Below are 17286 nucleotides of genomic sequence, written 5' to 3' on the forward strand. Positions count from 1 at the left end.
GTTTCTTAGCAGTCCTCCCTCTCCTATTTTTCCAGGGTTGTGAAGTGCACTACCATCAGTGTTCAACTTCACCATGTGAGCTGAAGGTTTCTTCCAATAGACAGTACTAATAGTGACTTCATTAGTACATTTTTCCACAAGAGGGACCAGTTCCCTCCAGTTATTTGGCCAGCTGATATAAGGGTATGTAGTGCTCAGCAGATTGAAGTTGTCTTTGCACACTGAGTATATGACTCTTGTAAAGTTGGACTTCTTCCCCCTATATCTTATAGAACACCTATTTTTCCATAGGTTCCAACATATGAAGATTGGAGTAGCTTGTAGGATGAGCTTATGGACATCATTGTTGTATTTTGTGGACCACCACTTCATCATCAGACTTCTAAGGGGTGTGTAATCCTTGTTAATCCCCAAAGAATCAGCAAATACACTCCAAACTTTCCTGGCAAAGTTTCTAGATACAAATACATGGTCAATGGTATCCAATCCAGGTCTATAGCAGAAGTAACACTAGGCTGGGGCTTCTCCAAAGCTGATGAGTTTTTCATTAGTAGGGAGTTTCCCTCTAAGTGATCTCCAAAGAAGAAAAGAACATTTAAAAGGTATGTGCTTGTGCCATGTTTGAGAATTGATCCTTGTACTGTTCCTTTTGTCCCTAATAAGTTCCCATGCAGAAGAGAAACTAAATTCCCCACTGCTATTAGGCTTCCATGAGGCCTGATCAAGCTTGTGAGGTTGATAGTTGATTTTAGCAGCTAAAATACTAGGTACAAACTGTTGAGGGGCTTCATGAGTGACCATTTCTGCATTCCATTGATCATTGATTATGAAAAAGAACACCTTAGTATTATTCAGTCTACAACTGACAGACTTGAAATTTGCTAAGGGGCCAACTCCCAACCAGTTATCCCACCAAAAAAGGCAAGAACCTGATTGTAGCTGCCATTGGATATAAGGCTCAACATTGTGTTTGTTCTTTATCAGTTGTTTCCATATCAAAGATTGTCTTGTATGCCACTTTTTGGTTATAGGATTTGATCTCTGACAGTACTTGGCTTTGAGGAACTCACCCCATAGAGAGTTCTTGGTTCTGAAAATCCACTATTGTTTGTATTGGAAAGACTTGGCTATATCTGATATTAATCTCACTCCAATACCACCTTCCTCATAGGGATAGCTTAGATTCTTCCAAGAGGGCCAATGATATTTCCTCTTTTCATTCTTCTATCCCCAGAAGAAGTTCATTGTGATGCTCTGAATTTGCTTAATGGTGGTTGCAGATGGGGAACTAGCAAACAACAAGTGAATGGGAAGTGTCTGGATGACATGTTTAATCAAAGTAACTCTTCCTCCATAGCTAAGTAGCTTGGCTTGCCATCCATTTATCCTAGCCATAAACTTAGCAATAAGATCAGAGTAGTTGATGATCCTTTGCCTACCAATATAGAGAGGACACCCTAACTATGTGATAGGGCTATTCTTCTGCTTGAAGCCTGTAACATTCTTGATTCTTCTCAGAGTAGAGTTGAAGGCATTAGGAGGCAGAATGTAGTGACTTTTGTCTCTATTTATCAATTGACCTGAGACATTCTCATAGGTATGTAAGGTCTCCATAATGAGCTGTAAAGTCTGAGACCTCCTAGATGAGAAAATGATTATATTATTTGCAAAGCTGAGATGATTAATCTGAGGTCCTCTCTTTGCCATAAAGAAGCCATGATATTGTGGATGCTGATGGAGATTGTTCAAGAGTCTATATAGGACTTGAGCACCAAGAATGAATAGGGCTAGGGAAAGAGGGTCCCCTTATTTAAGGCCTCCTGTGGAGTGAAAGAATCCATACCTTGAGCCATTAATAATGATGGAGTACCAGTTATATGACATAAGTCTCCATACCATGTCAATGAACTCTTCCCCAAAGCCCATTCTCCTTAAGACCAAGCATATATAGGACCAAGAGACTCTATTATATGCCTTGGCCATGTCTAGTTTGATAACAACATTACCTCCCACATTAGGCTTCTTGATTTGGTGGATGATCTCTTGGGTAAGCATTATATTCTCTGAGATGCTCCTGTTCTTAACAAAACTAGATTGGTTAAAGAGATATGAGATTGGGTAGAATAGGAGCTAATATATGTGTAAGAAGTTTGCAGATAATTTTGTTTGTGAAGTTCCTAAGGCTTATAGGCCTAAATTCTGATAATTTGTTAGGATGGTTTACTTTTGGGAGTAAAACCAAACAGGTATGGGTATAATATTTAGGTAAGGTTTGTCCATAGGAGAAGGCATGGACCACTTTGAGTAGATCCTCTTTTATAATATCCCAGCACACTTGGAAGAACTTCCCATTTATCCCATCAGGGCCTGCAGCTGAATTGGGATTCATGGAGAAAACAACAGTCCTTAGCTCTTCCATAGTAGGGATAGCTTGAAGATCTCTATTATGTTCAGCACTGACCATCCTTGGGATACATTGCAGTGCATCCTCCTGAATATATTCATCTTTACCCATGAAAATATATTGGAAATGGTCATATGTAGCCCTGGCTATCTCATCATCTCCCTACAGCCAGGTACCCTCCTTATTTTGAATGTTATGGATATAAAGTTTTCTCCTCCTTCCTCTGATCAAAGCATGAAAATATTTGGAGTTCATATCACCTTCTTTGAACCATTGCAACTGAGTTTTTTGCTTGAGCATGGATTTCTCCATTTTCAAGTATCTAATATACTCAGCATTAATGGAATAAAGTTTGGTTCTACACTCCTCATTGTTGACAGAGATCAGTTCCTCTTCAGCTTGTCTAGACTTTTCCTCATATTCTTTCACTTTGGCATAGATATCCCCAAACTATAACTTAGACCAGCTATTAAGAGTGGAAGATAGCCTCTTCATTTTCTGATGGAAGCACCACATTGGATTACCCTCTGTGTCCCTACTCTAGCACCTGCTAACTATCTCCATAAAAGATGGATGGTCTGTCCAATAGTTTAGGAATTTGAAGTATTTGATGTGATGATGATTGTGTTCAGTCATTTCCAAGAGTAAAGGACAATGATCTGACCCCATTTTAGGTAGGTGAGTAATGGTAGTCTGAGGTATCACCTCTAGCCATTTGTCATTGCACATACCTCTATCTAATCTCTTCCATATTATGAACATTATACCTCTCAGATTAGACCAGGTATATTTTTGTCCTGAGAACCCCAAATCCTGCAAACCACAGGCTTCAATGGTGCTAATAAATTCCAAAATCCCCCCTAGTTTCTCTCCAAGATCTGTAATAACATTGAAGTCCCCTAGAGTGCACCATGGAAGGGATGTATTTGACTACTGTAGCATGCTGTTCCACAGGGTCTTTCCTTTTATTAGTATTTTTGTTTTTGCTTTTCTAGTTTTCATGGCTTAGACATGTATGTTTATTACTTGGCACTATTTGGTTAGTAGGTGGGAGGATAGTTGTTGAGATAGTGCGTAAAGGAAGGTGTAGCCTTTTTGTTGTTTGCGACAGATATCGCTTGTCGATTCTTTTCTATGCCTTAATCTTATCTTTAGTTCCTAAGGCTGCTAAGTTGAGGTTTACTCTTTTGACCTACCAAGTTAGTTCCTTTATAGTAGTCGTGGTTTTTGGGTTTTGTGGTTAAGTTGGGCTCTTTTCACGTTATAACATGGGAAACTGGTATTTCTAGTTGGGGTGGTTAGAAATGGACTTGTTTCATAATTTTCTAAGTACGGGGATGACTTGGCCGGAAGTGTTACGTGGAAGGTGTCCATGGGATTCGTTGAAGGGATCGAGTAATATTGGTATGATCGACCAGCAGTTAGCTAAAAGGGGTGATTATAGATTAAAGGTGTCGATCTTATTGATTACTGATTCACCAGACCAACTTTAGGGTACTTTTGCCTTTTTGACTTTTTGGTTTTTAGATATCATTATTTGGGATCTCAGTTATGAGCATGTTCTATGTTGTGAGCAAGACTATCTGCCATCGTTATGTTTCATTGTCAAGCCTTGATATTTTCCTCTATTTTCTGGTGCTTGTATCAATGGTTTAGGAGGTTAGACTTTTGATTTGGATTATATGTAGTGGAATTTATTGGCGGCTTCTAAATGACAGTCCTCATTAGAGATTGGTAATCTTCTTAAGAGTCTCACCTTTTGGATGAGATTAATAGAATTCATTGAATCCTTGACTTGGATCTTATTCAAGATGCAAGTTGGTACCCTTGGACAATTACCGATTGGTTGTCTATGTTTATATGCATCCTACTGACTTGGTTTCCCTTAGGATAGGGTGGTTGGATCGAATTTGCACTCGTAGAGTAGTTATGGTCTTATGGTGTCGGTTTTGGAAAGTTTCTATGATAGAAGTCACTGGAACTAGGCTCAGTACAGCCTTGTCAGTTTTGGGATGATCGTCCTTTGGAGCAAAGTATTCAATTTTACAAGATTATACACCAGCTTGGATTGTTGTTCTAGGAGTTAGTGGTTGATCTTTAGGCTTTGCCTCAGGTTGTTTTTACTTTTTTAGCGGCTGTCATTCCCCAATGTTCAGCTGGAGCATGTAACTCTTTTAAGGTTTGTGTGGCGTGGTTCTGTAAGTAGGTTTCAGATGGTGTTGGAAATGTTCAAGATAGCTAAGGACAAGTAGAACTCTCTTGGTTAGTAGAAGATGATGGATTTGGAGCAAAAGGCAGGTATTTTGATTTAAGTATTGAGTTGGATCTATCGATATGGTGTGGTTTCTCTTTTTGGTTGTTTCGGTGTGGTATTGGTCTGACCAGATGAACCTGTTTTTTCGGTCAAGTTCAGGTTAGTTCAATGAGAGTTGGAGCCTAAAAAGTATTTGGAAGGGTTTTTAGAGTTTGAAGTGAAATTGAGGATTCTTCCTCTTAGCATGTGATCCGTGTGGCCGTTGTCAAATTTGAGAGGGTTTCTGAGGGTTCGGCGGAGCATGAGGTCCTAATATCCTTGTTTTTTGTGCCTTCCATCTTTTTGTTTAATCTATTGACTTTTGAGGATGAAAGTCCTTATAGTAGTGGTTGTTGTAATGAACCTCCAAGTCATTTCCTCCATTTTTGAGCTTTCAATGTTTAGTGATTTCTTGTAGCTACCCTAAGTTATTTATAACTTACTGACACTGATAGTTCGATCACGTGATCTTTCATTTCATTTTTATGCCAGTTTCTGTGTTTTGGAGCCTTTAGAGTTGGAATGGTTGTCTTTGGTCAAAACTACATGAAAATAGCATCAAAATGGAATTCTGACAGTTCTATCAGTACCGAAAGGGTCATTTTAGGCTAGGGGAATGGTTGGCTCTCTTCCTAAGGTATTCAATACTAGTTTGAATCAATAGGTGTTTTAGCCTTTAAGGTTTGGCTTAAGGTTGACCTTAGTCAACATTCTTGGAAAGTGCTCTCAGATGAAAATTCAATCAGTGTAATTAGATTTGGAATTTCAAGTTTTCCCTAGAATGACTTTTTTTCTTGGTCCTGAGGCTTTCGTTCTCATTCCGAGCCTCCTTGTCGAATTTGGCTTAAAATGGAGCTTGGGCATCAGGCCCACTTTTTTTCGAGATGATACCAGATGAAAATTTTGACTACACGGTTGAGTCCACAACGTCGAATTTAGTGGGATAGCATAGTTCATTTGCACTCACGGGGTTCCAAACGTTCCAAACGAGTCATAGGCCCCAATCGAGACTTTTCATCAACTTGAAATTATGTTGATGCACAGTTGCTGGTGTAGACCAAATTGTTATCCACGTTTGTAGAGGGGTTCCACGTTCGCGGAGGGATGATGGTTTGTTCTCTGTGTTTGTGGAGGGGTTCTGCATTTACAGAGGGTTGATTGTTTGTTCGTTGCATTCACGAAGGGTTGGGTGTTTGTTCTTTGCGTTTGGGAGATGCTCCATGCTCGCGGATGATTATTGGGCGTGTTCTCCACATTCGTGGAGGGTTAATTTCCTGGTAACTTAGTCTTAAAAGACCGGTTTTTAGCTTTATCCTCCAAACTTTAAAATAAAATATCTCAAGTTTTAGAGCTCCATTTTGGGTGATTCAAAGTCCAACGTGTTCAAGAAGTTTATCTCTACACATTGAAGTACTTGATACCATCGGGGACTCGTTGTTCGAGGTAAATTCCTCCCTGAAGGGGTTGCCAGCTCTCTTTTCTTTAGCTTAAATGGAGTTTTTCTTGCTTGGACTGATTTCTTCATTTCTGAGCATCGAATTGTGTCCCATTTTTGGACACAAGTTTAGTTAGACAAAATAAACTTTTTTACAAAGTTAATTTTGGGATTTCAGACATGAGTCGCACAATTCCATTTTAGAACAAATTTTTGATTCGCCTCCGATTATTGTGAATTTTGTGTCTAAACGTTTTTAATAACATCGTGATTGATATTTTGTAACATTCCTCAAAAATGCTTATAAGTTCCTTAAGAATGCCTTGGGAATAGGCTGCTTACATAACGTATTATCCTTAACCTTTTTGGAAAATCCGAGTTCGAAATATCAATCAGGGGGTCAAAATCCGAGTTCGAAATATCAATCAGGGGGTCTCAGTGGATGTTTAGGACTCGTATATCGAAAGAGATTTTTCAAGAAATTGTGCAAAACAGTGAGGTGCCTAGCAGGTCCGCGTTGCCCATTTGCTCTCATTCAGTATAATATTTTCTCGAGTTAAAATTTGGCCAAAATCTTATCTGCTCAAAATTGGCCTATCAAGGAACAGCTCCACGTCGCGGACTTTGGAGGGGATTTTTGTCCAAATTCCATTTTTAAGTAAGGTCACTTTAGACATTTCTCTAATTGTTAGTTAATGAACATTGACATTTTTAGATCCTAATTCTACTCTATAAACTACCCAAAACCCTTAATTCCATTCATTCTTCTATAATTCACCTACTCAAATATTTCTCTCTCTACAAAAGACTCTCACGGACTCCATTGAAGACTTCATAAAAATTCACTCAAGCTCTCCATCAAAACTCGCAAATTCTTCCAAATATTTTGGTCTTCTCACTGAAGGTATGTGGGTAATTGATCCTAGGTTACTTTCATCCATGGAGCCCAACAAATTCTCTACTTTTACAATCAATTAAAGTATGTATTCTTATGGGTTTTATGATCTCTATTCCAATTGCGTCAATTATGATTCTAAATATGATTATGAATCTATTTTGATATAAATTGATGGTTATTGCATTGAATTGAAGAGTTTTTCTATAATTCTTTCTATATTGATCTTTAGGGTTCACATTATGAATTATGGGTATTTTAAATTATATTTGCAAATGAATTTTTATGAATTATGTAGAGGCTGATAGGAGGTATATGATCATGCATATTTTCAAGTCAATTTCATGATTTTCAAGTCAATTGATCATGCATTCATATTTTACCCTAATTTTCAAGTATGAATTATGATTATGTATTTCAACTACGATCATGAATTATAAGTATGTTTTAAATCATGATTGTCATGCAAATTATGAAAAAGGTTACTTAGGGCCTAATGTGGTGCCTTAGGGGATGATATGAATTATGTATGAACTACGAATATGTAGGTATGTTATGAAAATTAGCTACTCTATGATTTTAAATCTATGACCATGACTATGATATATGTTCATTACGATTTCTATGCTATGTATGTATTCTGTGGGATTTGACTTAGCACTGAGTGGACTTGAGGTGGGGGCCCTACCAAAAGCCCTAGCATCAACCTCATGTCTCTTAAACTACATGCCACCGTAGGTTGCCTTCATGTCCTAGTTATTGGAACCACATATAGCGTATGTATGAACCGCCTAGCGGGGTAGAGTCTACCTTGGCAAGTAGATTCTTTGTTTTCCGATGTAGGGGTAACATTGGGATTTCATGTTATAGATCGCATGATCTTATTGTCAGTTATGGTTCCTATCCCACATATGTATGATCTCTTATGTATGTCATGATCTAAATTATGCTTTTACAAATGCTTTGGTCATTATGATTTTCTCATGACTTTACTTATGTCATCTTATCATGCATTTTACTTTACCATTGCTATTCATTATTTACTTTGCATGTCATGTCCTCATACTTAGTACATTCAAATTTACTAATGCATAATTTTTGCCTACATTGTTTCATAATGTAGGGATTAAGGTTGAGGATCATATCCATTCACATGGCTAGTTAAGCTTTCCTATCCGTCGAAGTTATAGTGAGTCCTCATTTATCGAGGACTAGTTATCAGGTTGTTTATTGTTTCTAAAGACTTTTGTTATATTTTATATTGAGGGTGATCTAGGTACATGTCTTAGACCCTGCCCATGTTCATGAGTAGAGGCATCTAGTTGGACAAATGTTTCGAGTCTATGTTGTGATATGGCATTCTTTATTTACTATTCACGGTTTAGACTCTTTTCTGATATTTCACTTTTACTTTACCATATGTATGCTTTTGATATGAAAAAGAGGCTTGGTTGGAGCCCTTCGGGGTTTTGATCGCCATATTACGACTAGACCCTAGGTCGGGTCGTGACATATTTTTTTAGAGTTGAGGAAATTGGTGTTGATTCGGAGGTGGAAAGCTTCAATTTGGCAAATTTGAAGTGTGAGTTATAAGCTTCGAGGTAGGCTACGATAAACTTGTTCTTAGATTATGCTTCATAAGACAAGACTTAGCATATATTGCATGTGAGATAGGATTGTATGTGGTGGGTTTAGGATTCTCTTCCCCATCCTTATTTCTTAATTTTGTATAATCTTTGGGCTAGTTTAGTAACATGAAATCCTTAGTTTTGATTGGTAACCTCTTTCTTATACCTTAGTCTAGGGCTGTTAATCTCTTTGGGGTTGTATTTTTTTGCCTTATAGTAGTTGATGTGATTAGTACCTTACAATGGGTGTTGGTTGATCCTTAGTCATTATAGTGGCTTCTTGTGAGAACTTTTTTTGTTTGGTGCCTTTCCTAGTGTGGGGACCATGAGGTTGTGTTGGAATTTGTGAGGCTTTTGCCATATTTAGGCCTATAATTGTGGTGAAATCTGTAACGCATTGTTAGACCTTGGATCCTTTGAAGCATATTATCACCGTAGAATGGAGTTAGCAGTATTTTGGTCCTTTGAATGGTATCTTTATGTATGTGTGGAGGTTCTTAAGTTACTCCTTCGCATGTTGATTCGTTAAATTTCCTTTTGTTTCCTGAGTAGAGATGTTCCCTATTATGTTATTATGGCTAAGATGGTCGGAGTATTTTGGTCCCGAGGCCTTGATTGAGGACTAGCTACATCCTTGGTTAGTTTTTTGCTCTAGAAGTGAGATACTTGTTATTTTATATTGTATATGATTTGAATGTGTTGTTTGGATGTTGGTGATGGCATGCATTGCATTGGTCGTTTATTATCACGTGTTTTGTTGTATAATCCTGATGCATGCAGCCTTTCTTATATTTTTTATTTTTAGCATAATTTTTTGACTAAGTAGGGTACTGGCCCTTTTTCTACTAAACTTATCTTTAAATTGAATCTACCAACTAGATCATTTTGAAATTATCATATAATTTTATTAGTTATTTATCATCAATATTATCAATAGAATTAGAATATTTTTAAAATTTACACTTGAACGTTATATGATGATGATCATGTTCCGATGACTTTCTTTCAATATGAATTTCAATTAGAATACGAGTTGACTAATTTAATTTTGGTTTTACATATTTTTGAGTTTTGAAAATCTTATAAGAATTTTACATGCAAAAGAACTTTTAGAACACTTTATATATATATATATATATATATATATATATATAATTTACAAAAAATGAATTTCAAAGAACAACTATCTGATCAATTGCATATCGTGTGTTATGTTTACATCTTTAAGGTTTAGGGTTTTGTTTTGTTTGTATCTAACGTATATTGATTTATAACCTTATGAAGTTATTTATTAATGTTTAATATTTGATTTGTGATTGTTGATTTACGACTTTTCTCAATTTCGCTTCTTCTACATTGATTTTTCTTCTTAATTTAGTTTTGATTCAAGTCATTTTCGTGCATTCATTATCATCATTATTCGTAATGACCCTCCAGGTCCTTCTTGAGTAAATGCATTCTTTTTTCTGATTAAAGCGTTCCTATAGAAACCCCAAATCATTTATGACTTGCTAGCACTGACTCTTTGGTTGCCTGGTCGTTCATTTGGGATTTATGTCTATTTTCCTGTTTAGAGCTTTTGTAACTTGAAAAATTGATCAAAATGTTAGGTAAACGACCTAAGAATGGAATTTTGGCGGTTCCATCAGTTCCAGAATGATTATTTTAGGCTAGCGACATGGTGGACTCGAGCCCCGAGGTTTTTGGTGAAAGTTTGGACAAGTAGGCATTTTAGCCTTTAAGTTTTCGCCTAAGTTTAAACTTCGTCACCATTCTTGGTAAATGCACTTATATGAAATTTTTGCTAGTGCGGTTAATTTTGGAATGTCGATCTTGGTCTAGAATGACCTTTCATATGCTTCCCGAGGCTTCCAGTCAAATCTCAAGGTCCCGTGCATAATTGACTAAAATGACAGTTGGGTGTGGAACTCACTTTTAGTCGAGATAACCTCGTATGAAAATTTTGACTGCATTGTTGAGTCTGTAACGTCTAATTTTGGTGGGGTAGTATAGTTCTTTTACGTGCATGGGATTTCAAATGAATCCTGAGCACCCTGTCAGAGACTTGGATAATGCCAAAATCCATTGTTGCAGCAGTTGTTGGTGTAGGGGCATTTTTCTTTCGCATTTGTGGGCCTCTACTGTTACACCCCACACTTTTAAACTCGGAATGTCTCATAAGTTCCTTAGAAATTATCATGTGAGCCGGATACGCTACGACACTATCAAACGACTCTAAGGAAGGGAGAATGTGATACCCCAGAGTAGAGAAGATTGGAAATAGAGTCATAAGAATCCGGAAGAAATTGCAGGCCAAGTGATGAGTTGTAGGACTCGACTTACCTACGTAAGCTACTAACTTAGAAGTCTTACATACTTGAGATACTTGAGTACATACCAAGCTTACGTAGCATGGATTACATAGGCTCTTAAAATAGGATGAGATTACGAACCCACGAAGAAGGGGAAAAGATGACATGTGGCAGCCAATGGAGGAGTAACACGTGGAAGCACCTCAAGCAAGGGGGAGGTGGACCCCACTCCCACGTGGTAGCCCCTAAGTGGTTGCATAGCTATGGTGGTCCAATAAGGGTTGGACACGTATCACTATTAGAGGATGACACGTGTCACCTCCTAAACCACCCTATATATGTATGTATTGTGACTAAGAACTTCAGTTCTTAGCCAAAACTTCAGTAGCCAAAGAAGAGAGAAAATGTTACAGCAAAAGGAGGCAGCCATGGTTTAAGAGAAAACTAAGGTAAGTTTCCAAGTTTCTCCCCGTAAATTACTTACCTACGGTGTTCCTTAACCACGTGGAGGTGTATATATGTGTCTTAGGATGCCTACGGAATTATATTTTCAGATTTACACTTGGAACAAACAAGAAAAAGTTGAAGGAAAACTTAGAAAGCCAAAAAGAGAGGGTTACGGGTTTGGTCCATAGAAAAGGTAAGACCCAATTTTGTTCTGAGAATTAATTATTTAAGATATATAACAGTTGTATAATGATGTTTTATATCAATAAATTCCAATTTGGGGAAGCGGAAAAGTGGCACAAACAGTCCGCAACTTTCAGCACGTTAAGGGCGTTTCCGAAGTTAATTTTCAGCAAGTTTGGGAAGCCGTTTGTTAAGGTATGACTCGGTTCTATTCTCCCACATTTTTGTAAGGTTTTTTAAATGATATTAAGTTGTTAATAATGAAAAATCATGGCTTGGATCAGCACCAAATGGATAACAAGCATTCCGCGCGATTTCAGCAAGTTTGAAAAGTTTCCGAGTTGTAATTTGGCCGTTTGGCCAATTTCGGGTGAGGTAAAGTTTCTTATTTCAATTTGGACTTTATGGTGTTGTTATGGAGTGTATTATACGCCTTTGTTTTGGCTGGAAACATAAAAATGGTATAGGAATGCTTGATATTGGAGGCAATCCAAATTGTAGTCGTTATAGTTGAATTCTCATCGAAGTAAAGTGTTGTTCTTGTGAGGTGCTGCTGCAGGGGTGTGGTGTTTTGTTGAAGGGCCTAAATTTTTTCTAAAAGGGGTAGGGGTTCTTCTGGTTGATTCCACATAGACCCTCGTTTCATATAATTAAAGGCCTTGTGAAATAAAGACTAGAAACCTATTTTGGTATTGTTATTTTCAGCAAGTTGGTTGGAGTTTATATTGTGTAATGTCGCCATGTTTTACTTGTAGATAAGCTGCAGGTTGTTGTTGTTGGTTGGATGTAGTAATTAGGTATGTAATTGGGAATTCGAATAGGGCATATTATACGGGAGATGCTGCTCGATTTTTGTTAACTCTTTAACTAGTTAAGGAACTAGTCGAGAAAGCGAGCGAAGGGTTGAGTTCTATGAATACTTATGGGTAGACTAAGGTGATGGAAAGCCAAGGGTTTTTAATACTCATATTGATTTTATGATACTTAGGTTTAAAGGACGATGAGACGAACGGGATAAGAAGTAACCCGTAACAGGTATATGAAGCTTCTCTTGACATGTTTTTGGTATAGGTATGTAAAGCCTATTCTTTCTCTTCTTCTGGCATGTCTTAGTGTAAGTTAAATATGATACGAGCTCTGGGGTAACTCCATCCTTGAACATCTCTTATTTACTTTTGAACATCGAACTCTTATAATAGTTAAACTAGTTCCCTAGAAACTTATATATGTTAAAGAAATAATAAATATACAGGCTCCTTGTCTGAGAGACCAAATGACAACAAGTGCTTCTAAATTCATAAGTGGTTAGCATTACTGTAGTACATGTCTAAGGTCCCCAAGATTACAATTGAGATAGCCCATAATGGCATTTAAAGGACACTCGAGATGACTACACCACTACTCGGGTCCTCAGGCAAAATCTTAACTTTCTTATTCTGTCGAGTCTTCGATATGATTTAAATTGCATATAGTTACTCACTACTCTACTCATGTATACTTTAACCCTCCTTTCACTGAGTCCCGAGTCGGGTACGTTATCATGCACAATTCCCTGCATTATCTACCTTGCCCCTCACTAGAAGGTCGGGTACGTATGTATATATATGATAATGTGTTGTAATAAGGTGGTGATGGCACTGGGGCCATGATGGTTTTACAGAGGTGATTCACCGGACCCCCGAAAGGGCCGGCTATATGATATGATGATAACATGCATGCTTTTGTAATTCATAAAGTACAGGTACAGGTTTCTAATTTGATACTTTGTTTCCCTGGTTCTCTATTTCGGATATACCTCCAGTCGTATTATGTTACATTTTACATACTTAGTACATATGTCTTACTGACCCCCTTTCTTCGGGGGGGCTGCGTTTTATGCCCGCAGGTACAGGTACAGGCTTTGGGAGTCCGTCAGCTTAGGATTCCACTCAGCTCAGTTGGAGGAGGCTCCATTGTATCGGAGCCTAGTTTTTGATACTGACCATTGATGTATAAAATTCTTTTATCTATTCAGGGGTACGGTGGGGGCTCTGTCCCGCCATATGTTGTCGTTAATATTTTTAGAGATCTATAGACATGTATATGTGGGTTGTATATGTCAATTTGGTTCAGGTGGGTCTATATGATATATTGTACGTGTTGTTATGTTATGGAAGCCTGGTCGGCTTGCGTGCCCTTAATGAGGTGATAGAAATGAAAGAGGCTACAGATATACAGAATGTTATGACCCATGGGGTTCTCATGTATGTATCATGTTGTTATAGTCCGGTTTGACTACACTTGATTTGTATGCATTGCATGTTTATAATTCGATGTGACCACAATTGATAGATATGTATACGGGGGGTCCAGGTCGGACCCCAGTCGCGGCCTACGGGGTTGGGTTGTGACAGAAGTGTTATCAAAGCAGTTCGTCCTTGGATTGTCTGCAGACCATGTCTAGTAGAGTCTTGATTAGCGATGTGTTGCGCGCCACATCTATAAACAGGAGGCTACAAGACATTTAGGATGTTACTTTTCTTCTACATCTGAGATCGTGCTATAGACCCGAGTCATAGGAAACCTTCTTATACTAACATTTGATCTTAACAGAAGGACGACATCAACAAAAGAAAGTAAGTGACGACATGGGAAGTTATGGAGCACGCAGGTAAGTAAAGGCATGGAGATATCTGTTGGGTAAGGTATTGACATATGATTGAAATATAAAGTTGAAACCTGAAAGGAAAGCAGACAGGAAGTGCAACAGATGCAGTTTGAAGTTAGACATACGAGGTAAGTCCAGTATTTTTATATTATTGTTGACATTGAAAGCCCCGTGTAGATGCGGTATGAGATGATATTGAAAGCCCTGTGCGGCTATGATATGATATGAATATATATATATATATATAGGTGTTGGCCCTGTGAGGCATTGTTGGTATTTTCTGCGTGTAGATTTTGGGATAGTAAGGAGTATAGAGGAAACTCTGCCGAAATATTCCTAGAACAAGAAAAGGGAATGAAACATAGACTCTTAATATGCCTTGGAAGTTGATACCGAGTACCCCCTATTAGGTTTAACTAAGTTGAAAGAGGTACTCTTCATGTCGTCGATAAGGGGAACTCTTTTTACTTGAGGAAGTTTATTTCAGAAAAACAAAAGTCTGTCTGAGCAGTACAGTTTAGACCGCAGTATCTCCAGTCATAATTGTCCAGTAAAAAAAAAGGAGAAGCTCAGGTTGAGGGGTAAGATGTCAAGTAATTAAGCTTTAATCATTTTGAAAGTACCAAACCCCCAACTCCTAATTGTAAATTAGATAAGTTGTTCATAACTCGAGGATAAACTCAGAAGGAAACTAGGTAGGTTAAGTATTAAAAGAAGAACTGTGATGATTAAGAGATTTTAGTTTCTTCCAACAACGGTTAGAAAATGGTTTATGATAACAGTTTATAGTTCTCCACCAACTAAATGGGGAAAGAGCTTCGGACAGAAGCACCTCAAAGAGCTATTAGAAACTGAATGTGAATACGAACTAAAAAGGAGATATGTAAGTATGAATTGAACGGTGTGATACAATTATATAGGGATAAAGTAGGACCACTAGTAAGGCGCACTTAGTATACATTGACTAAGTTAAAAGCCTATGTTGGGTACACAGTAAGGGTAAGGGCTACAAGGTATATAGGAGTAATGCACGTATACAACATCGCCCCAAAAATAATGGAACTCTTAAGAGACAAAGACGGCAAACTTAAGGAATAAATGGCACAACTTCCATTTATCCCAAGAAATAAAGAATATAGGTTGGGAAAGCCACTACTCCAAGAGAACCTTGGAAAATGAATATCGGAATACAAATGTTGCCTAGTTAAAAGAAAATTTAGAACGTCTACAAGTGTATATTAACTTTTATAAAGATAAGTAGCATGTGGACTTGGGCGAGTTGTTCCAGGGGTCCCATTACTTAAGTACAGATTAATAGAGGAGATGTCGCATTATGTATGGAAAGGTTCCAGTCGCTTTGTGATTTAGCCAAGGTTCCGTATGTGGATAATCAGGTTATAAAATGTATGAAAAAACGGGGACATGATGCAGTACTAAGTAGACTGGGGAAGGAAACCTGGCGAATTTGAGACTGGACCTAGAGAGATAGAGCAAGGTATAAGCAGGTAAAAGTATAAGTACCCTCTAAAGGGGGGAAGCGAGTGAGAGAACTGCAAGGGTAAGATGGAGGCAATTGATGGGGAAACATGCTTGAAACGGATGTTTAAACTGCAATAAGTTCCCTTGCTAAACCAAGTTAGAAAGGTTTGGAAGCCACCAGTAATTGGATAAAAGTCAAAATGGTATGTAGACAGCGTTAAGAAGTTTTGATGAGACCATGAACGATATAACACTAGAAGGTGGGTATGTATAAAAGCAAAAGAATATACCAATGTAAGGATATCGAATAACTTAAGGGACACTACGAAGGAAAATGACAGCATGCTAGATCAAAAACCACATATTGGCTGTAGAGTTGGTCGCAAATGATATTGCGATAGATAAATAACCAAGAAAAAGTAATAGCAAGACTCCTATGGTAGGATATAACATGAGCAAGGAGTAAATAAGGAAATAGAAAGAGGTGTGACAAGGTATTTCTTGCACTCTCTTATATTCTCGTAAAGGTAAAGAATGACACGAGAATGTGTCAAGAAGGTTACAAGCGGGGGTAAGGAAAAAATGTGAAATGGTTTAAATAAGACGGACAGGACTAACTGGTTACTATAGGATTGGCAAGCTTATATGTCAAATTCCTTTAAAACTATGCCAGCTAAGGATAGACAGAACTCAAAGTGGCTCTAAAGGTCAATATATGAATGAACTTTAGCGCTACTCGGTAGCCAACCCTAATGAATGGGTGCGTACAAAAAGGGGTGAACACAATAGGAGGAGTTAAACCAAAATGACCAAAAAAAGGACTTGGTCATAGTGGAACTAAAGATCTACACCTACACCGATTGCAAGTTAACAGAGGAAAGGGCAAGGCAACACATAAAGACTGGTGAGACGATGCTAAGATAAATCTTGGGCTAAGTTGAGTGCCCCGCACATTATTGCAAGGATTACCACGAAATGCGACATGAGGACTTCCCAAGGAGGTCACCCATCCCAGTATTACTCTCGCCCAAGCACGCTTAACTTCTAAATTCTGGTGGAATTTAGTACGATAGTGCGGGTGTGGTCGCGCGAGATGGAAGAATCTGAACTAGCGGTGGAGAAACGACATGAGATTATGTTCCTGGAGTACTATATGTTAGGTTGAGGGTATTGTAAAAAGGACTTAAGCAAGACAAGAAGGATTAGCTAGTTGCTAACTGATGACGCACTCGAATGCCACAGTTCTTCAACATAGTACCAGTTAATGAGAGACAAACCACCGAATGGCTATATGGGCCAGTGGGTGAGGAAATTTCGACACCACTTGGCAGCCAACTCTGAGGGCAACCCAAAAGGTAAGGGTACCAGTTGATGTAATTTATGGAAGACATGAAATAATACCCGAGGTCGAAAATTCCACAATATGACCAGGGCTACAAGACTCACTTCGCGCTCCATCGACAGATGACTTTGGAGGGAATGTTACCTAGGGATTAATGATATTAGCCCATGCTCCTTTAATCAAAGGCTACCTACTCAGACAAAAAGGTGTAAAATTATAGG

The 17286-nt window shown here is 38.1% G+C and overlaps 1 pseudogene; it reads right to left on the bottom strand.

The window, feature by feature from the left end:
* Positions 1-16695: 16695 nt before the first annotated feature.
* On the bottom strand, positions 16696-16815 carry LOC129888048 (5S ribosomal RNA; annotated as a pseudogene).
* Between the last annotated feature and the right edge of the window lie 471 nt (positions 16816-17286).

The sequence above is a fragment of the Solanum dulcamara genome, chromosome 4 (assembly GCF_947179165.1).
Source record: "Solanum dulcamara chromosome 4, daSolDulc1.2, whole genome shotgun sequence".
NCBI classification, from domain to species: domain Eukaryota; kingdom Viridiplantae; phylum Streptophyta; class Magnoliopsida; order Solanales; family Solanaceae; genus Solanum; species Solanum dulcamara.